This window comes from Mustelus asterias, chromosome 27 (assembly GCF_964213995.1).
Source record: "Mustelus asterias chromosome 27, sMusAst1.hap1.1, whole genome shotgun sequence".
Lineage (NCBI taxonomy): Eukaryota > Metazoa > Chordata > Chondrichthyes > Carcharhiniformes > Triakidae > Mustelus > Mustelus asterias.
The window spans coordinates 28,922,430-28,945,119 of NC_135827.1; positions in this window are offsets into that span (position 1 = coordinate 28,922,430).

The following is a 22,690-nucleotide window of genomic DNA, read 5'->3' on the forward strand; positions in this document are numbered from 1 at the left end:
TCCGCAGCCGTTAAACTATCCTTGATTAACAATGCCACTCCACCTCTTTTACCAGCTTCCCTACACTTAGTGAAACATCTATACCCCGGAACGTCCAACAACCATTCCTGTCCTTGTTCCACCCACGTCTCCGTAATGGCCACAACATCGTAGTCCCAAGTACCAATCCACGCCCCAAGTTCATCTACCTTGTTCCGGATGCTCCTTGCATTGAAGTAGACACACTTCAACCCACCTTCCTGTCTACCAGTACCCACCCTTGACCCTGATACCTTCCCCAATACCTCACCACCCTCACTGACTTCTGGACTACAACTCCTTGTTGTGTGTTTTACAGTTTAGTAAGCATTCTTTTATTTGAAAGATTACAACAAGACTGGACCTTTCTTCACATTATACCAACATGCAAAATAAATAATTAAGAGCCAGCATTCCAAGTTACCCTTTGGATCCTTGGGTACCTTCAGATCTAACATCAGTTCTTAACAACGTAGCAAGGTTCTTCTTCCAGGAACAGGTCTCTAGTCTGTTGCCCAGGGCTTATAGCTTCAGGAGCACCACTCCACATGAAGCGTGGCTGACCAGAAGTCACTCCCGCCCTACCGCCAGCCATTGGAATGTTGGAACGATTTTGAAACTCAACCTGTTAGCCCAGTTATGAACTTCTCCACTCATTCAACAATGCCTCACCCCAATCACCATTCTTCAAAAGCCCAGAGGAAGGATGTTTTCAAACAATGCAATAGTGAGAGGGTAACATTGCCAAATGATTGCTTTGCTTCTTATTTAATTGAAAAGTAGACTTTGTCTATTGATCAAATGATCCATCTGGTTTGGCTCATCTGCTGGCTCTGGAGAGGGTCCAGGAGAGGCTCATGAGAATGATCTCAGGAATGGAAAACTTGACATATGAGGAGTGTTTGAAGACTCTGGGAGTTTAGAAGGATGATGTGGAGATGCCGGCGTTGGACTGGGGTGAACACAGTCCAAGTCTCACAACACCAGGTTAAAGTCCAACAGGTTTATTTGGTAGCAAATACCATAAGCTTTCGGAGCACTGCTCCTTCGTCAGATGGAGTGGAAATGTGCTCTCAAACAATGCAAACAGACAAAATCAAGTTGCAGAATACTGATTAGAATGCGAATCCTACAGCCAGCCAGGTCTTAAAGGTACAGACAATGTGGGTCTGGAGACAATACACATCTCTTTAACCTGTGTTTAATGTTCCCTCCACCCACATTGTCTGTACCTTTAAGACCTGGCTGGCTGTAGGATTTGCATTCTAATCAGTATTCTGCAACTTGATTTTGTCTGTTTGCACTGTTTGAGAGCACATTTCCACTCCATCTGACGAAGGAGCAGTGCTGTGAAGAAGGCCTATAGTGTGTTAGCTTTTATTAACAGGGGGTTGGAGTTTAAGAGCCGTGGGGTTATGCTGCAACTGTACAGGACCTTGGTGAGACCACATTTGGAATATTGTGTGCAGTTCTGGTCACCTCACTATAAGAAGGATGTGGAAGCGCTGGAAAGAGTGCAGAGGAGATTTACCAGGATGCTGCCTGGTTTGGAGGGTAGGTCTTATGAGGAAAGGTTGAGGGAGCTAGGGCTGTTCTCTCTGGAGCGGAGGAGGCTGAGGGGAGACTTAATAGAGGTGTATAAAATGATGAAGGGGATAGATAGAGTGAACGTTCAAAGACTATTTCCTCGGGTGGATGGAGCTATTACAAGGGGGCATAACTATAGGGTTCTTGGTGGGAGATATTGAAAGGATATCAGAGGTAGGTTCTTTTCGCAGAGAGTGGTTGGGGTATGGAATGGACTGCCTGCAGTGATAGTGGAGTCAGACACTTTAGGAACATTTAAGCGGTTAATGGATAGGCACATGGAGCACACCAGGATGATAGGGAGTGGGATAGCTTGATCTTGGTTTCAGATAAAGCTCGGCACAACATCGTGGGCCGAAGGGCCTGTTCTGTGCTGTACTGTTCTATGTTCTATGTTATGCTCCGAAAGCCTATGGTATTTGCTACCAAATAAACCTGTTGGACTTTAACCTGGTGTTGTGAGACTTCTTACTGAGTTTAGAAGGATGACAGGGGATCTCATTGAAACTTGCAGAGTACTGAAAGGCCTGGATAGAGTGGACATGGGGAAGATGTTTCCATTAGTAGGAGAGACTAGGATCTGAGGGTACAGCCTCAGAGTAAAGGGATGACCCTTTAGAACCGAGATGAGGAGGAATTTCTTCAGCCAGTCGGTGGTGAATCTGTGGAATTCATTGCCATAGAAGGCTGTGGAGGCCAAGTCATTGAGTCTACTTAAGACAGAGATAGATAGGTTCTTTATTGGTAAGGGGATCAAAGATTATAGGGAAAAGGCAGGAGAATGAGGTTGAGAAAGTTATCAGCCATGATTGAATGGCAGAGCAGACTTGATGGGTTGAATGGCCAAATCCTGCTCCTATATTGTATGGTCTTATATATTGATGGTAACCTGTGAAAGATATTTACATTGTTTCAGATATTATGTATACAGCGGTGCTTGGATGATTTTGTCATAGTTTGAGTGGTCTTTTGGTCTACACTTAATATCCAGAGTTAGGCACGTGTGAAAATTTCTACTCATCTAGGCAGTGTCACATTTTATGTCCTAAATGCCCCCTTTAGCATTGAGTTTTCCCCAGTGAAAATCAACCTCAACTTTGACAGTGCTCTCTTAACAGCCAACTGTAAAGTGAAAAATGTTCTCAAACTTACTGACAGAGTGGAGTATTAGAATAGAGGAGGCAATGGTGTAGTGGTCTTGTCACTGGACTAGTAATCCATTGACTAGGGTAAGGTTTGGGGACCAGGGTTCAAATTCCACCACATCAGATGGTGAAATTTGGATTCAATAAGACCTCACCTCTCAAATTGTACCTTTACACCAAGTCTTATAAAACTCCATTGTCCACGCACTCTTCAACCTTTTTGCTCGCCTACCTTCACACTCACCATCCTTTTACACATCCCACCATAGCCTCATCCCTCCCTTCCTCCGCCACACATTCCCTCCCTATCTTGCTCCCTCATACTATTTTTCTTTCAATGGTCTACACCTAGTTTATTCATACACTCTGCAATTCTGTTTCTTATCTTCTTTCATTATTTCCTTCCTTTACTCTTAAAACCTTCCCTATTATTCTAGCTGTGCATCCAATTATCTATCCAATCTTTTCTATCTCAGAGCACAGTAAGAATCAACCACATTGCCTGTGGATCCGGAGTCACATGTAAACCAGACCAGGTAAGAGAGGCAGGTTTCCTTCCCTAAAGGGCATGAGTGAACCAGATGGGTTTTTACAACAATTGACAATGGTTTCATGGTCATCATTAGACTTTCTAATTAATTCCTGATTCTTATTGAATCCAAATTTCACCATCTGATGTGGTGGAATTTGAACCCTGCCCCCCAAATCTTACCCTGGGTCTGTAGATTGCTGGGGGAGGCGATGGCCGAGTGGTATTATCGCTGGACCATTAATCCAGAAACTCGATTAATGTTCTAGGGCCCCGAGTTCGAACCTCACCACGGCAAGTGGTGGAATTTGAATTCAATAAAAAATATCTGGAATTAAGAATCTACTGATGACCGTGAAACCATTGCCGATTGTTGGGAAGAACCCCTCTGGTTCACTTATGTCCTTTAGGGAAGGAAATCTGCCATCCTTACCTGGTCTGGCCTACATGTGACTCCAGACCCACAGCAATGTGGTTGACTCTCAACTGCCCTTGAAGGGCAACTAGGGATGGACAATAAGTGCTGGCCAACCAGCGACGTCCATGCCCCACAAATGAATATTAAAAAACTAGTCCAGTGACAATACCACTACGCCATTGCCTTCTCTATACTATTATTATTATTTTCTATTACTACTCAGTGTCCGTTCTCCAATCTGAATTTTTCTGATTCTGTGGAGTATCTTGGGAGATTTTATTACAGTAGAAAGTGTTTTCTAAACGCAACCTGCAGCGAGTGGTTCAATATAAATACTAACCCTGTCTGAAACTGGGAACGAGTTCATCTATTGAGCATCTGCTGCCTTACTTGTACTGGTTTAACTAGAATGTATTGTGCAATGTTCAAAACACGGAATTCAGCAGATTGGCAATATTGGCCAGCCTCATAGCTCGATATTGCATACATGCATAGGTACATGATAAAGTCATCATTGGAAATTGAGATACAGGCCAGAATTCTCCGACCTCACTCACAATTGAGATTAACTGGTCCCTCCGCTGTGAACAGAGATTTGGTTTTCTCCGTTCTCCGGAATTTTCCATTCTCACTGGCCGTGGTGGCAGGGCGTGCGAGACCAGAGAATTCTAGCCACTGTCTTCAGGTAGGAATCCTTGGCTAGCTTGTACTGGGCAAGCAACATTTTTTTTTCTACATTGCATCAGATTTATCAATAAGTGATTGTCCCTCCGTGCCAGGGTTGACAGCAGAACACAGAATACAGTGTATTGAAGGAGCACCAGTGACGCAGATGTGTGGGGCCGAATTTTCCCCAAAAAAGTTTGAAAGTGTGGTAATAGCGTGAAAACGGGAGTCCTCCGCACTGGTCTTTTGGGCGAGCCTAGCACTGCAATCTTTCGACACTGTCAGTTTTTTGATATCATAGAATCATAGAAATCATAGAATCATAGAAACCCTACAGTACAGAAAAAGGCCATTCGGCCCATCGAGTCTGCACCGACCACAATCCCACCCAGGCCCTACCCCCATATCCCTACATATTTTACCCACTCATCCCTCCAACCTACGCATCTCAGGGCACTAAGGGGCAATTTTTAGCATGGCCAATCAACCTAACCCGCACATCTTTGGACTGATAGTTGCATAGTTGGCAGCTTTGATAGTTGGTAGCTTTGCGCCAGCGGGCGGGGAGGGGGGGAGTGGAGCTTAGATACGCCAGTGAAGCCTGTTTCAGAGTGCTCGGGTGCCATTGCGCAGGGCACCCAGATCTGACAGTGAACTAGGAGACCCCTTCCTACCCTTGCAACCCCCCCTCCCCACCCCACCCACGGACATCGGACACCACCCGCATCATCAGCGGCACTGTTACCCCTCCATCCCAAGGCCAAAATGGGTCATCAGCATCGGGCATCAGGACACCCCCGATGAGTCCTCTGTTGGACCCCCAACATACCCCCCTGTCATGATCCCCTCCGCAACACAACCCGCACACCGCCTCCTGCACACCACACCCCCTGCTCAACACCTTTCCCCTGCACTCCCACCCTTAAAAGAGCTCCCCCTTACCAAGCTCCCCCTTTCCAACTACCACCCCTCATGCAGAGCTCCCCCCTTGCTGAGCAGCCCCCATGCAGAGCATCCCCCCTTGCATAAGTCATTGTGCGTGCCCCCTCCATCACAGCTCCACCCCACTCAGGCCACACCTCCACCTAGGCCCCCCCCTTGGCACTGTCCCTGGCACACTGTGCCCAACTAGGCACTACCAGGATGCCAGGTTGGCACTGCCAGGCTGGTACTGCCCAATGGGCACTGCCTGGCCGTACCCCCAACCTCCCAGGGGCTTCGATGGCCTCCAATCCCTCCGGCATGGCCATGGCACCTGGTCTCCGCTACTGCAGAGCAGTAAAGACTCTCACTGGCGAGGTGGGGAAGCAAAAGGCGGGGGGGAGGGGGTTGAAGCAGCCATCCCATATTCGATAATAAAATTTAAATGAAGGCAATTTTATGCTAATAGAATTAGCATAGGCATTTTAATAGGTTTTGCGCCCTTTCTGTGCGCTAAGACATTCTTGCCGGCAAAACAGAGCTGGGAAGATACAAAACCAATTCGAATCACTAGCTTCCCAGCTCGCCACGCTGATCCGCTGGCACAGCGAGCCAGGGAGATCGCACCCGTGATCCTTCAACAGTTAGAAATGTTCCCTTGCAAGGCAAGGGAAAGATAGAGACTTGGTTGTGTTGAAGTCTCACCTTTATATGGGGCCATCAAGCTACTAATGCATGTCTGTTTACCCTACCAGTCCCTAAGATGTTAGGGGCCATTTTAGCTCTCCCCCACTGGTTAGAATAAAGCAGGAGAGCAAGTTAAGCTAGAATGATCTCATTTCCTGCTCCATTCCCACCAATCTGCACAGTTTTATCCCCATTGAATTTGGCTGATGGATGAGGTTGAACATTGGTGCATTAATAAATGCACGGGTCTCAGGATGGACCTGGGGCCCCAGTGGAAGTTGAACCCATTGCTGACTAAATCAGATGGAGAGCCAGCCAGGCCACTCTTATCGTAAGATTGAGAATAACCTACCGTAGCAGGACCGCAAAGAAAATCTACTCCTCTGCTGTCCCCAGGTTCATCGCTTCTCTCACCCCACCACTCGATCTCTCAATTTAGCTTGCTACTGGCTACCTTCCTCCAAAAGATGTGATGACATTCTCTCTTGTTGTTTTAATTTCCTCCAACCTCTGTGGGCCCGCTGCCACTTTTCCACTGATGGGATTCAAATGAAGCCCAAGAGTTGAAATATGCCTTATCCCCATCAGCAGCCATCCCACCCCAAGGCCAGCAGCTCCCGACAGAAGGTAAAATTGGCCCCAACAATGTCATGGATCCTGCACCCACTTGTTAGTGGGTGCAGGAAGGAATGGAATTCAGGGGTATGTGAAGATAAGAGGTTTTGCCTTGAGTGCTACTCTCCCAGAACCTCCACTTGTAAAAGTGTCTATACTTTATATCCATAGTGAATTTATCAATGATGCATTCATACTGGCATCAGAGTCACGGGCTATAAGTTATCTCTTAATGAGGCATAGCACTTGCTTACTGAGTCACAAGAAAGCTGTCGTAGCACTTACTTTGCAGCTGAATAATAAATTCTCTGGAGCATAAATTTAAGTATCATTGCGCCCATTTTACCAGCATAAAACAGATGCAAAGATGCCAGAATCTAACCATGGGAATGTCCAGGTGCACATCCAATGTGTCAGGGCCTCTTTTTTTTTAGATAACCATGCTAGTGGCCTGAAATGAACCCAGGACTGATATTAATATTGTGACAAGACTTTAACACCCATTAATGTACCTATTCACAAAATGAGTTCAAAGTAAGTGGAGCTTGCATTCATGACCAGCTCCAACTGTTTGTTTGGGCTGTAAAGCTGTCAAACTGTAGTTCTGAAAGGATATTGTTGGAGGCAATGCAAGAAGCCAACAGATCAGGATTTCTAACTTAGCAGTGAGATTCATAGAATCATAGAAACCCTACAGTGCAGAAGGAGGCCATTTAGCCCATCGAGTCTGCACCTACAACAATCCCACCTAGGCCCTATCCCCATGACCCTACGTATTTACCCCACTAATTCCTCTTAGCTACACATCCCGGGACACTAAGCGACAATTTAGCATGGCCAATGCACCTAACCCGCACATCTATGGACTGTGGGAGGAAACCGGAGCACCCGGATGAAACACGCGCAGACATGTGGAGAATGTGCAAACTTCACACAGTCACCCAAGCCAGGAATTGAACCTGGGTCCCTGGCGCTGTGAGGCAACAGTGCTAACAACAGTGCCACCATTCCTCCTGCATCCACGTCAAGACATTATTTTTATTCATTCATGGGACATGGGCGTTGCTGGTTGGCCAGCATTCGTTGCGCATCCCTAGTTGTCCTTTACTTTGTAGCAACTAAGTGGCTTGCTCCCCCATTTCAGATGGCAGTTGAGAGTCAACCACATTGCTGTGGCTTTGGAGTCACATGTAGGCCAGACCAGGTAAGGATGGCAGATTTCTTTCTTTAAAGGACATTAGTGAACCAGATGGGTTTTTCCGACAATTGACAATGGTTTCATGGTCATCGGTAGATTCTTAATTCTAGATTTTTTTTATTGAATTCAAATTCCGTCATCTGCCGTGGCGGGATTCGAACCCAGGTCCACAGAACATTAGGTGAATTGTGGCCACTGTGGCCACTGTTGGGCTGCACTCAAATTCTCCTCATTTAAATTCCATGGCCGTCATATCCTCCATGTCACTTCCCTCCACCTTGGACTTATCAGCAGCCGAAGTTGGTTGGACCCCATGTTCAGTTGGGTATCTAATTCGATCCTATAACTCACTGAAATTATTATAATGAAGCTGCAGGCAGCATTTTAGGGCTGTGCTACCTGTCCTAGCCCATCATTGCTGCGTGCATCATGCCTGGCTTTGGGCACTAATGAATTTGTTGCCAATGGTGCTATGAAGCAGCACTTACTCAGCAATAACCTGCTCACTGATGTCCAGTTTGGATTCTGCTAAGGCCACTCAGCAACTGACCTCATCACAGCCTCAGTCCAAACATGGATAAAAGAGCTGCACTTAAGACATGAGGTGAGAGTGACTGCCCTTGACATCAAGGCAGCATTTGACCAAGTGTGATATAAGGAGCCTTAGCAAAGCTTCAGTCAATGGGAATCAGGGGGAAAACCTCTCCCACTGGTTGGAATTATATCTCGCACAAAGGAAGATGGTTGTGGTTGTTGGCAGTCATCTCAGTTCTGGGACATCACTGCCGATGTTCCTCAGGATAATATCCGAGGCCCAACCATCTTCAGCTGCTTCATCAATGACCTGTCCATCATAAGGTCAGAAGTAGGGATGTTCATTGATGATTGCACAATGTTCAGCAACATTTATGACTCCTCAGATTCTAAAACTGCCTGTGTCTGTTTGTGTCAAGACCTAGGCAAGATTCAAGCTTGGATTGATAAGTGGAAAATAACATCTGTGCCACACAACTGACAGGCAATGACTGTCTCCAACAAGAGTGAATCTATCCATCACCATTTGACGTCCCCCACTATCAAGATCCAGGGGTTACCAGGAATGAGAAACTGAACTGGAAGCAGCCATCTAAATTTTGTGACTACAAGAGCAGGCCAAAGGCTGGAAATTCTGCAGCAAGTAACTCATCTCCTGACTCCCCAAAGCATGTCCATTATCTACAAGGCACAAGTTAGGAATGTGATGGAATACTCTCCACTCGTCTGGATAAGTTCAATTCCAACAACACTCAAAAGCTCGACACCATTCAGGACAAAGCAGCCCACTTGATTGGCACCCCATTTAACAGTCACTCCCTCAACCACCAATGTATAGTTGCAGCCATGTGTACCGTCTACAGAATGCACTGCAGGAACTCACTGCCACTGCTTAGACAACACTTTCCAAACCAATGACCACTACCATCGAGAACGACATGGGCGGCAGTCACATAGGAAAACCACCAACTGCAAGTTCCCTTCCAAACCGCACACCATCCTGACTTGGAACTATGTCACCATTCCTTCATTATCGCTGGGTCAAAATCTTGGAACTGACTTTCCATCAGCACTGTGGATTAACCAACACTACATGGACTGCCGTGGTTTAAGAAAGCAGCCCACCACCACTTTCTCAAGGGCAATTAGGGAAGGGCAATAAATGCTGGCCTCACCAGCAACGTCCACACCCCATAAAGGAATTATAAAAACCCCCATGAATCTTATGCTCTTCCTTCAGAACTGAAGCAAGAACTGGGGTATATCGGAGACGGACTAAAATCACAAGGACACAGCCTTTCATTATGATGCCATTAAAAAGGAACTAATGAGTACCAGAAGATTGGTGGTATATTTCTGAATTCCATAAGATCATAAGATTTCATTGCCAGCTGTAATAACAGTGCAAAGAAACTATTGTATACTTTATTCACATTTCTCCAACCTATACCAAGCCCTATGTCTTACGTAATAGAAATACACTATACAACAAAGGAAGCTCGTCTTATTGCTTGGAATACTTATTAAAAATATTGTTCTTACTGACAATACTCTATTTAGCTTGACAAACCATGAAGAAGTAACTGCGGGATTACTTTGTGAAGATCGTTTTAATGAATGCAGACTGTCAATCACATTCTCAGATGGTATTAACTTTGTGATGAATGAGCGAATCTACCTTTGTCTGAATATGTCATCTCACATCACCTCTACAGAGTTTCAACTCTGGCTTCAAGCCAGATGGAAGATAGTTTCTTGCTGGAACAGATTTCATTCCCAAATGACTCGTGTTTCACACTTGAGCCCGAACGGATAGTGCGGGAGACCATAAGACCATAAGACATAGGAGCAGAATTAGGCCACTCAGTCCATCGAGACTGCTCCGCCATTCAACCATGGCTGATATTTTTCTCCTCCCCATTCTCCTGCCTTTTCCCCATAACCCTTGACCCCCTTATTAATCAAGAACCTATCTATCTCTGTCTTAAAGACGCTCAATGACCTGGCCTCCACAGCCTTCTGCGGCAAAGAGTTCCACAGATTCACCACTCTCTGGCTGAAAAAGTTCCTCCTCATCTCTGTTTTAAAGAATCGTCCCTTTAGCCTGAGGTTGTGCCCTCTGGTTCTAGCTTTTCCTACTAGTGGAAACATTCTCCACGTCCACTCTATTCAGACCTCGCAATATCCTGTAAGTTCCAATAAGATCCCCCCCTCATCCTTCTAAACTCCAACAAGTACAGACACAGAGTCCTCAGCCGTTCCTCATACGACAAGCTCTTCATTCCAGGGATCATTCTTGTGAACCTCCTCTGGACCCTTTCCAAGGCCGGCACATCCTTCCTTGGATACGGGCCCAAAACTGCTCACAATGCTCCAAATGGGGTCTGACCAGAGTCTTATACAGCCTCAGAAGTACATCCCTGTTCTTGTATTCTAGCCCTCTCGACATGAATGCTAGCATTGCATTTGCCTTCCTAACTGCCGACTGAACCCGCACGGTAACCTTAAGAGAATCTTGAACAAGTCCCTTTGTGTTTCTGATTTCCTAAGGATTTTCCCATTTAGAAAATAGTCTATGCCTCCATTCGTTCTTCCAAAGTGTATAACCTCACACTTTTCCACATTGTATTCCATCTGCCACTTCTTTGCCCACTTTCCTAACCTGTCCAAGTCCTTCTGCAGCCCCCCTGCTTCCTCAATACTACCTGTCCCTCTACATATCATTGTACAGCACAGTAGCACAGTGGTTAGCACTGCTGCTTCACAGCACCAGGGACCCAGGTTCGATTCCCGGCTTGGGTCACTGTCTGTGTGGAGTTTGCATGTTCCCCCTGTGTCTGCGTGGGTTTCCTCCGGATGCTCTGGTTTCCTTCCGCATTCTGAAAGACATGCTGGTTAGGTGCATTGACCCGAACAGGCACGAGACGATGGCGACCAGGAGAATTTCACAGTAAATTCTAAGCCTCACTTTGTGACTAATAAATAAACTTTAAAAATCATCTGCAAACTTAACAACAGTGCCTTCAGTTCCTTCCTCCAAATCATTAATGTATATTGTGAAAAGTTGTGGTCCCAGCACTGACCCCTGAGGAGTGGGACCATCTTGCAGGCAACAATGGGTGAGCAGTGTTACATATGTTTTCAGGCATAGCCTCTTTAAGGGAATGTGACCCGGGGTGTGGGGTGAGCTGGCCAAGAACCACCCCAAGAGGGCAACTATCACATGGAGTGTAGAGCAAGCAGACTGAATAAAGATCTGTGTCCCCTGACCCCTGGCCGTAGAGTAGTTCTTGAGGGGACCCCTCAGTACTAATAAATTTAACAAGCAGGATTGTGTTATTTAACAGAAAGTCTTTGCAAATTTGATATCAAGGACATTTCCACTGGAGAGAGTAATCTAAGATAATCCCAGTTAAAGATTCAGGACGCTAACTTAGAGGAAGAGAGAAAAATAGAAGGTAAAATGCATAAGTTTTGTCCTTCCCTACACTAAATAAGCTGGTTTGTCTGTTTCCTGTTTAATACTCCAAACAGAAATTGGATTTGGGTCCCAGTGGCATCAATGGGACTCAACGTGTATCAGTTAAAATGGATACCAATCAGGCAGGTATCCGGCTGCTAAGGCTTTATAAGGCTCTGGTCAGACCGCATTTGGAGTATTGTGAGTAATTTTGGGCTCCGTATCTAAGGAAGGATGTGCTGGCCTTGGAGAGGGTCCAGAGAAGGTTCACAAGAATGATCCCGGGAAAGACTCGACATATGAGAAGCGTTTGAGGATTCTAGGTCTGTACTCGATGGAGCTTAGAAGGATGAGGGGGGAATCTCATTGAAACTTGCAGAATACTGAAAAGCCTGGATAGAGTGGACGTGGGGAAGATGTTTCCATTAGTCGGAGAGACTAGGATCCGAGGGCACAGCCTCAGAGTGAAGGAAACCAAGATGAGGAGGGATTTCTTCAGCCACAGGATGGTGAATGTATGGAATTCATTGCCACAGAATGTTGTGGAGGCCAGGTCACTGAGTGTATTTAAGACAGAGATGGATAGATTCTTGATTAGTAGGGGATCAAAGGTTATGGGGAAAAGGTGGGAGAATGTGGTTGAGAAATTTATCAGCAATGATTGAATGGCGGAACAGACTCGATGGGCTGAATGGCCTAATTCTGCTCCTATATCTTATGATCTTATGGTCTTCCTGCTGGAACACGAGAGTACATTAAAATAAAACACTGTCAGATCCCAGAAGCTCCAGCATGAGTACAGCCATCTGTCCAATAATGAAAGTAAAGTTTATTTATTAGTCACAAGTAGGCTTACATTAACACCGCAATTAAGTTACTGTGAAATTCCCCTAGTCACCACACTTCGGCGCCTATTCAGATACACTGAGCGGCATGGTGGCACAGTGGTTAGCACTGCTGCCTCACAGCTCCAGGGACCTGTGTTCGATTCCCAGCTTGGGTCACTGTCTGCGTAGAGTCTGCACATTCTCCTCGTGCTCCAGTTTCCTCTCACAGTCCGAAAGATGTGCTGGTTAGGTGTATTGGCTACACTAAATTCTCTCTCAGAGTACCCAAACAGGTGCTGGAGCGTGGTAACTAGGGAACTTTCATAGTAACTTAATTGCAGAGTTAATGTAAGCCTAAAGAGAAAACGCTGGAAAATCTCAGCAGGTCTGGCAGCATCTGTAAGGAGAGAAAAGAGCTGATGTTTCGAATCCAGATGACCCTTGGTCAAAGCTTAATGTGAGCCTACCTGTGACTCTAAAACGGAAGGAGAATTTAGCATGGCCATGCACCTAACCAGCATGTCTCTCTGACTGTGGGAGGAAACCGGAGCACCTGGAGGAAACCCACGCAGACATGTGGAGAATGTGCAGACTCCACACAGACAGTGACCCAAGCCAGGAATTGAACCCGGGTCCCTGGCACTGTGAGGCAGCAGTGCTAACCACTGTGCCACCGTGCTGCCCATGATCTGGGAAGATTGCACAGGTTATCATTCCGCTACATTTAAGGAAAGTTTGGATTCCTCCTCACTCAGCTCTGTGCTCATTTAGCACGGCGGGCAGGACAAAAGATTGCGTATTTTTCCTGTTTTGTAGGAAGCCTGGCAAAAAATACCTATTGTCCTTCTGCTCACTGTGAAGCCAATCTTCCATGCCTGTAAGTCATTCAGATATATACGCCGCTGTGCCTCAGCTGCTGTGGCATATATGAGGCTGTGAGGGGAATTTAAACCGATGCACTAAACCATTTTAACTCACCACTTAAATCTAACCCATTTCCAAATCTGTTCTTCTGAAAAATAGAGTGAAAATTATCCTGAAACATGACTCCTTTAGATTCCTGGGGTCTGTCAGCATGAGGTGGGAGTGGGTGGAGAGGGGGACTTTGGACCTGATGGCATGGGGGGGATGAGTCTTGCGTCTGGCATTGCAAGGTTTTTTAAGAGATCTTTGCAAACATAGAATTAAGTGTTTTGGCTTTAGCTCCTGGAGAATAATTAAATATCAAAGCTACATAAATAAATAGAGAAATTCCATTCTCTCTGTCTCTCTGCCACTCTGGAACCGTAAACATCTGGCTGCTTTAATAAGTTTTCAAAATGTGAAGAAAGCAATAAACTTTCTATTTCTCTGAAAGTGGGTGGAAGGTCAAGATTCAGTACCTCGGCAAAGCAGCCTTGAGGGAATTACTTCAGAAAATGTTAGCTGAGCTCAGAGTTTCAAAGTTTTTCAAGGGTTAAACATGATAATAAAATAATTTGCATTGTTCATAGAATCATAGAATCCCTACAGTGCAGAAGGAGGCCATTCGGCCCATCGACCATGCACTGACCACAATCCCACCCAGGCCCTATCCCCATGCATTTACCCTAGCTAGTCCCCCCGACACTATGGGGCAATTTAGCGTGGCCAATCCGCCTAACCTGCAGATCTTGGGAGTGTGGGAGGAAACCGGAGCACCCGGAGGAAAGCCACGCAGACACGGGGAGAATATGCAAACTCCACACAGACAATGACCCAAGCCGGGATTCGATCCCGGGTCCCTGGCGCTGTGAGGCAGCAGTGCTAACCACTGTGCCGCTGGGTTTTAATAGCTGATGTGCAAAAAAAAAGTCTTCCTTCAAAAGCAAATAATTAATGTTTCAGGGCAGCGGTGTGAGCAATCCTACATTAACAGGAAGTAGTTTCGGATCTCTGTTCTTGTGGTGAACCATCGTTGGTTCCCACTGTGGGATTGTTCTAATGTTATTGTTGGGCTAGGGTGGGATTGATACACCTGTGGTTGTTACTGTTGTGGCACATCCCAGTCGGGCTCCGCCTCCTGGGAGAGGTATAAGACCCCCTGCTTGGGCGGGACCTCTTCAGTCTGGGATAGTGTGTTAAAGTTCTGATAGTTCCATTGTTAGTTAATAAAAGCCTTCTTTTACCGAAGCTTCGTGCCTCGTGTCCAATTGATGCACATCAATTTTATTAACTAACATTAAACTCTCGACGGAAGAAAAAAAGAAAGGAGAGTATGGAGCAAATCCTAAAGCCAGAACGTCTGACGCTAGATCCACGTGCGGTGGGCGCTTCTAACACCTTCGACCACTGGCTGAAGTGTTTTGAAGATTACCTGGCAGCCTCCGCAGCGGTCACCACAGATGATGACAGACTCCGGGTCCTCCATGCGAGGGTAAGCGACACAGTCTACCTCGCGATCCGTGCGGCCACCACTTACCCGAGGGCCCTCGAGCTTTTAAAAAAGCGCTATACGAAACCTCCTAACGAGATCCACGCACGTTACCTCCTCGCTACACAACGTCGGCAGTCGGGCGAAACCATGGAGGATTCCGCCAATGAGCTCTTGCAGCTAGCCAGGGGCTGTGACTGCAAAGCCGTGTCGGCTGAGCAGTACATGTATGACCTCGCCCAAGATGCGTTTGTGGCTGGGGTCGGGTCATCATACATCCGTCTCAAGCTGCTAGAAAAGGGAAATCTCAACCTGACCCAAGCTATGGAATTAGCTGAAATGCTTGAGGCGGCTTCGAAGAGCTTGGTCCTGTATCCGGAGGACCACGTGGAGACAACGTGGCAGGAGCAGTCGCAAATCCCTCCTCGCCCCACGGGCTCGAAGTGCAGTGTTATGGCGTGCTCCCATGTGGACCAGATGACGGCTGCAGCCCCATGCGGCCCGCGGTGCTACTTCTGCGGAGGAGCCAAGCATCCACGACAAAAGTGTCCCGCTAAAGCGGTAGTCTGTAACTTATGCGGTAAAAAGGGGCATTATGCGAAGGTGTGCAGATCGAAGCCCAAGAACGGCAGTGCGGCCTGTGACCCTTCGGAACGGGGATCATCACCATCGTCGTCGAAGTACTCACGGGGTTCGTCCACGTGCGAGTCCAGGACGACGCCATTGCAGTCGACGGAGTCGGAGGAGGATGACCACCAGGAGTCGCTACGTTTGGCGCCCTCACCCATGTGCGATTCATGGGGGCGGCCATTTTGGTCGACGATGACCATGAGCGACCAGCAGGGGTCCTCAGCGTCGACCTCAGCTGCCTGCAGTGACGTTCACGGACCAACAGTGGCGTCGAACACCCTGGACCAGGCTAAGCACCACAGGCTTGATTGTTCGATGATGGATATACAGGTAAATGGTCGTGCAATTTATTGTCTGTTTGACAGCGGGAGCACTGAGAGCTTTATTCACCCTGACACTGTAAAGAGGTGTGGACTCCAGATTCAACCTGCCAAACAGACAATCTCTATGGCATCAAGGTCCCGTTCTGTCCCTGTGCTAGGACGTTGTGTGGTAACTTTGAAAGTGCAAGGCACAATTTACGAGCGATTCAGGCTCCTTGTGTTGCCGCATCTTTGCGCACCAATTCTCCTCGGACTAAACTTTATGGTCCACATGAAGAGTGTGATCCTACAGTACGGTGGGCCACTCCCTTCGCTGACAGTGGGGGAACAGCTGCAGTCTCCAAATTGTCCAAAGCGCCCCGCCTGCAATCTTTCTACATTAAAGATCACCACACCCTCTTTATTTCAGAATCTGGTACCAGGCTGCAAGCCCATCGCTACTAAAAGTAGGCGTTACAGCGCTGAAGATCGGATCTTCATCAGATCTGAGGTTCAGCGACTCCTCAAAGAAGGGATCATACAGCCCAGTGTTAGTCCGTGGAGAGCACAGGTTGTGGTGGTCAAGAGCGGTAACAAACCCCGGATGGTCATTGATTACAGTCAGACCATTAATCGATATACGCAGCTGGATGCGTATCCCCTCCCGCGCATATCTGATATGGTCAATCAGATTGCGCAGTACTGGGTGTTCTCCACCATAGACCTTAAGTCCACCTACCACCAACTCCCCATTCGCCCAGAGGACCGACACTACATGGCCTTTGAGGCGGATGGTCGTCTGTATCAGTTCCTTAGGGTTCCATTTGATGTCACCAATGGGGTCTCGGTCTTCCAGCGTGCTATGGACCGAATGGTGGACCAGAACAGGCTGCGGGCTACCTTCCCGTACCTGGATAATGTCACCATCTGCGGCCGTGATCAGCAGGACCATGACACAAATCTCCAGAACTTTTTACGCACTGCATCTCGCCTGAATTTGACCTACAACAAGGAGAAGTGTGTATTCCGTACGCGCCGGTTAGCCATCCTGGGATACGTGGTGGAAAACGGGGTCATTGGCCCTGATCCAGACCGTATGCGCCCCCTTGCTGAACTTCCCTTGCCCGCTAGCGCAAAAGCACTGAGAAGATGCTTAGGCTTCTTCTTCTATTATGCGCAGTGGGTCCCCAACTACGCGGACAAAGCCCATCCGCTTATTAAGTCCACGACTTTTCCACTCACGCCAGAGGCTCAATTGGCCTTCAAGGAATTGAAACACGACATCGCGAAAGCCACGATGCACGCGGTAGACGAATCCATCCCTTTTCAGGTGGAAAGCGATGCATCTGATTTCGCCCTGGCCGCCACACTAAACCAGGCGGGCAGGCCCGTCGCGTTTTTTTCCCGCACCCTCCAAGGCCCCGAAATTCGGCATTCAGCGGTGGAAAAGGAGGCCCAGGCCATTGTGGAGGCCGTCAGACACTGGCGCCATTACCTGGCGGGAAAGCGGTTCACCCTGATCACGGACCAGCGGTCCGTGGCGTTCATGTTCAACAACACGCAGAGGGGCAAGATCAAGAATGATAAGATCTTGCGGTGGAGAATTGAACTCTCCACCTATAACTACGATACCATGTATCGTCCAGGGAAACTCAATGAGCCCTCGGATGCCCTCTCGCGCGGAACATGCGCTACTACGCAGGAGGATCGCTTGAACGCCCTCCATAATGACCTGTGCCATCCTGGGGTCACTCGGCTCTACCACTTTATCAAAGCCCGCAACCTGCCTTACTCGGTGGAGGACGTCAGGTCGGTGACAAGGAGCTGTCGGATTTGCGCGGAATGCAAACCGCACTTTTACCGACCTGACCGGGCACATTTGGTCAAGGCCACTCGCCCCTTCGAGAGGCTGAGTGTGGGTTTTAAGTGCCCCCTTCCCTCAACAGATCGGAACGTGTACTTTCTGAACATAATACATGAGTACTCCCGGTTCCCGTTTGTTGTCCCCTGCGCGGACACGTCGACTGCCACGGTGATCAAGGCATTCCGTGATCTTTTTACCCTGTTCGGGTACCCCAGCTATATCCATAGCGACAGGGGCTCGTCGTTCATGAGTAATGACTTGAGGCAATTCCTGCTCTCATACGGGATTGCCTCTAGTAGGACCACGAGTTACAACCCTAGGGGTAATGGACAGGTGGAAAGAGAGAATGCTACAGTCTGGAAGGCTGTCCTATTGGCGCTGAAGTCCAAAGGCCTTCCAGTCTCCCGTTGGCAGGAGGTCCTCCCTGATGCGCTTCACTCCATTCGCTCCCTCCTGTGTACGGCAACCAATGCTACTCCCCACGAGAGGATGTTCTCATTCCCTCGGAAGTCGTCCTCGGGGATATCTTTACCAGCCTGGTTGACGTACCCAGGACCCGTCCTCCTGCGGCGACATGTAAGGGCCCGCAGGTCCGACCCCTTGGTCGAACAGGTCCACCTCCTCCACGCCAACCCTCAGTATGCCTATGTGGCATATCCTGACGGGCGAGAGGACACAGTCTCGATCCGAGACCTGGCGCCTGCAGGGGACGTAGCAACTCCTGTCGCTCCCATACCCCCAGTGACGAATCCCTTATCCCTTATTTCTCCCCCGGATGTGGTGCGGACAGCACCGGGACCGATGCTTAACAGTTTTACTCCAATGCACAGCTTGCCTGCACTACCGTTTCATCAGGGTCAACCGGCCTGTGAGTCCGTGGGAGAACAGCTGGACGCTGTTGTGGGGAGAACGCCACCGCAAGCACCTACTCCGGTGTCACCGCCGGTATTGAGGAGGTCACAACGACGGTGCGGTCCTCCAGACCGTCTGAACTTATAATCTGTTGACATTTTAGTCTGTTTTCGTACCCCGCCGGCCTTTGTTCTCAAAGGAGGGGTGAATGTGGTGAACCATCGTTGGTTCCCACTGTGGGATTGTTCTAATGTTATTGTTGGGCTAGGGTGGGATTGATACACCTGTGTTTGTTACTGTTGTGGCACATCCCAGTTGGGCTCCGCCTCCTGGGAGAGGTATAAGACCCCCTGCTCGGGCGGGACCTCTTCAGTCTGGGATAGTGTGTTAAAGTTCTGTTAGTTCCATTGTTAGTTAATAAAAGCCTTCTTTTACCGAAGCTTCGTGCCTCGTGTCCAATTGATGCGCATCAGTTCTCTTTCTTTCTCTCCTCCACGCTAGTGCTGTGTTTAATGAGAACTCTCAAGTAAGCATTACCTGAATAATGATTTTAACATTTATCCCTGAACCAATCCTTAAATTATTGTCGCTGGTTGTATACTGGCTGAGGCCGAAAGGGATTTCTACCGATGCTTCTTGTCAAACTGTACACAATGCACACACTCACGCCTGGAGAACCTGCTTCACACACAAAAAAAACATCATATGCCAGGGCCAGGCTTTACAATGTGGATCGAGGCTTTCAGGAAAGCAATATTGAAAGTATCAAAAACAAACTGCTTTCATTTATTTTCCAATGTCACTGTGCAAAGGCATTCTTTTCATTCATGTGCAATCCATCCCACCCACTCCCTCCCTCCTCACTGCACTTTTAAAAAGGACTGAAAATTAAAGTCTACCCCGAGCAGGAGTTGTTCACGAACCCTAGAAACTGTCGCCAGGAGTTCTTTCTCTTGCAGGTTTTCTTTTGCTGGTATATTCCCCTGAAGGAGTTGCCTCTTCCATTTTTTATTCATGGAATGTGAACACTGGTAGTAAGGCAAACGATTGTTGCCCATCCTTCGATGCCCTTGGAGAAATTGGTGGTGAGCAACTTTCCTGAGTGTAACTGAGTGGCTTGTTCAGCCGTCTCAGAGGGCAGTTAAGATATGGGGCAGGATTCTCCGATCTCCTCCGTGGCCGCCAGCGAGAATGGAGAAATTGGTATGATGATCCTGTGCCTTTAAGAAATGTATTCATATCATGTTCCTTGTGAGGGGTATGTTTAAAATTCAACTCGGTTTTACACGGTGCCGATTTGTCTGAAAAATGAGTAGTTCACATGCTGAGAATGCAGGCTAATGATTGATTTTAGCTGGGGGTGTGTTTGGTTTAATCTGAGTTAATCCATTTTTGTTCATTTGGTTTTTCCCACAAGGTTTCAGAGTAATATTTAGATTAGTTTGGTTGACAGACACAGTCATGTGCTTCAGGGGAGCAGCCACGTTTACAGGGAAAAGCAGGCAGCTACATCCATGTTCCGAAAGAAGTAAGCTGTCTCTCTCTGGAGGCTGCTGTTTGGTACCTGCTAAGAGAAGTGGAGGCAGCACGGTGGCACAGTGGTTAGCACTGCTGCCTCACAGCTCCAGGGACCCAGATTCAATTCCTGGCTTGGGTCACTGTCTGTGTGGAGTTTGCACGTTCTCCCCGTGTCTGTGTGGGTTTCCTCCGTGTGCTCTGGTTTCCTCCCACAGTCTGAAAGATATGCTGGTTAGGTGGATTGGCCATGCTGAATTCTCCCTCAGTGTACCCGAACAGGCGCCGGAATGTGGCGACTAGGGGATTTTCACAGTAACTTCATTGTGATGTTAATGTAAGCCTACTTGTGACTAATCAATAAAATCTTTAAAAGTAGGTCTCTCTCTCTCTCTGTCTGTCTCTCCAGAGGTGTTCTGGAGGCTCACGGACTGACAGTCCAAGTACGGCACATAAGCTGGTGTGTGGATTATGAAGAGGAATAGTGTTTGATTTAGAACTAATAGAGATAGATTAGCAGTTAAGAATTGTATCTTGTCATGTTTAAGTATCTCAATTAGTAAAAGTTAAGCTAATTAATTTGTTATAGTTAAACTGTATTGTTAAATAAAGTTTGTTTTGATAAGAACTTCCTTGTGTGTCAATAGAATCACAGCTGGAGTGAAACACCTTGGGCGTTATTTCACCACCTTGCTCGTGCAAGGCTCATAAAATCCTGCCCAAGGCCAACGGAGAATTCCAATTCTGGCAAGGACGAGGCGGTATAATTTCAGCAATATCCCAAATAGAAAAAACTATTGGAGTCTAGTCGGGCTTCATAACACACTGTGGGGTTTCAGATCAGCACCCTAAGACTGATGCTCAGCCAAACTTCCACTCACTGCAACGGTACCCGAGAATCCCAGCCACGAATGAGGTTAGAGATTTTCGATGATGGAGTCACATAGAAGCCAAGCTGGGTAACAACAGCAGATTTCCTTCCCTAAAGGACATAAGTGGATCAGATGGGTGCCTTAGGTAGTTTCACAGACATCAGCTTCTAATTCCAGATTTATGTAATTAATTCAATATAAATTCTCCAGTTGCCATGTTGGGGTTCGAATTCATGTCTCTAGAACATTTGTTCACTGTGGTACTGTATGCTGTGGCATTTGTTTCCATGGCCCCCAGGAAACGCGGTGGTGTTTTGCCCACGTGGCCATTAGCTATGAGGCAGCATCAACAGTGAATGGGTGATTGAACTGCAGGATATCTAATTGTGGCTGTAGCAATTCTGCCTTCACCCATTGTTCACTTGTGCATATACTTCCAATGATGACACTAAGATCACCCATAGCACTGAGTGGGAATCTCACTAGTAATGTGGTTCAATGGATAAGCTCATTGAGTATTTTGAAGTGCCCTGTCATCAAACATTTTAAATTTTCCATGAAAGCAAAGGGTTAGAGATTAATGGAAAGTGGTGAAAATGTAATTCTTTAAGTTGAGGTTTATTTATTAGTGTCACAAGGAGGCTTACATTAACACAAAAACTCAGTTTGCAAGTGCAGCAGGTAATCAAGAAGGCAAATGGAATGTTGGCCTTTATTGCGAGAGGGATGGAGTATAAAAGCAGGGAGGTCATGCTGCAACTGTACAGGGTACTGGTGAGGCCGCACCTAGAGTACTATGTACAATTTTGGTCCCCTTATTTAAGAAAGGATATATTAGCTTTGGAGGGGGTGCAGAGAAGGTTCACCAGGTTGATTCCGGAGATGAGGAGGTTAGCTTATGAGGAGAGATTGAGTAGACTGGGCCTGTACTCACTGGAGTTTAGAAGGTTGAGGGGAGATCTTATAGAGACATATAAGATAATGAAGGGGCTAGACAGGGTAGAAGCAGCGAGGTTATTTCCACTTACAATGGAAACAAGAACTAGGGGGCATAGCCTCAAAATACGAGGGAGTCAGTTTAGAACAGAGTTGAGGAGGAACTTCTTCTCCCAGACGGTAGTGAATCTTTGGAATTCTCTGCCCAATGAAGCAGTAGAGGCTACCTCGTTAAATGTGTTTAAGTCACAGATAGATAGATTTTTAACCATTAAGGGAATTAAGGTTTATTGGGAGCGCGCGGGTAAGTGGAACTGAACCCACTATCAGATCAGCCATGATCTTATTGAATGGCGGAGCAGGCTTGAGGGGCTAGATGGCCTACTCCTGCTCCTATTTCTTATGTTCTTATGTAACACAGCAATGAAGTTACTGTGAAAATCCCCTAATTGCCACACTCCGGCGCCTGTTCGGGTACACTGAGGGAGAATTTAGCATGGCCAGTGCACGTAATCAGCACGTCTTTGGAGTGTGGGAGGAAACCGGAGCACCCGGAGGAAACCCACGCAGAGATGGGGACAGCATGCAAATTCCGCACATTCGCCCAATCCAGGAATTGAACCCGATTCCTTGGCGCTGTGAGGCAGCAATGCTAACCACTGTGCCACCATGCCACTATGTGGGTCTAAGAGCTCCCATTGGAGGGACAAAATGTATGAGCA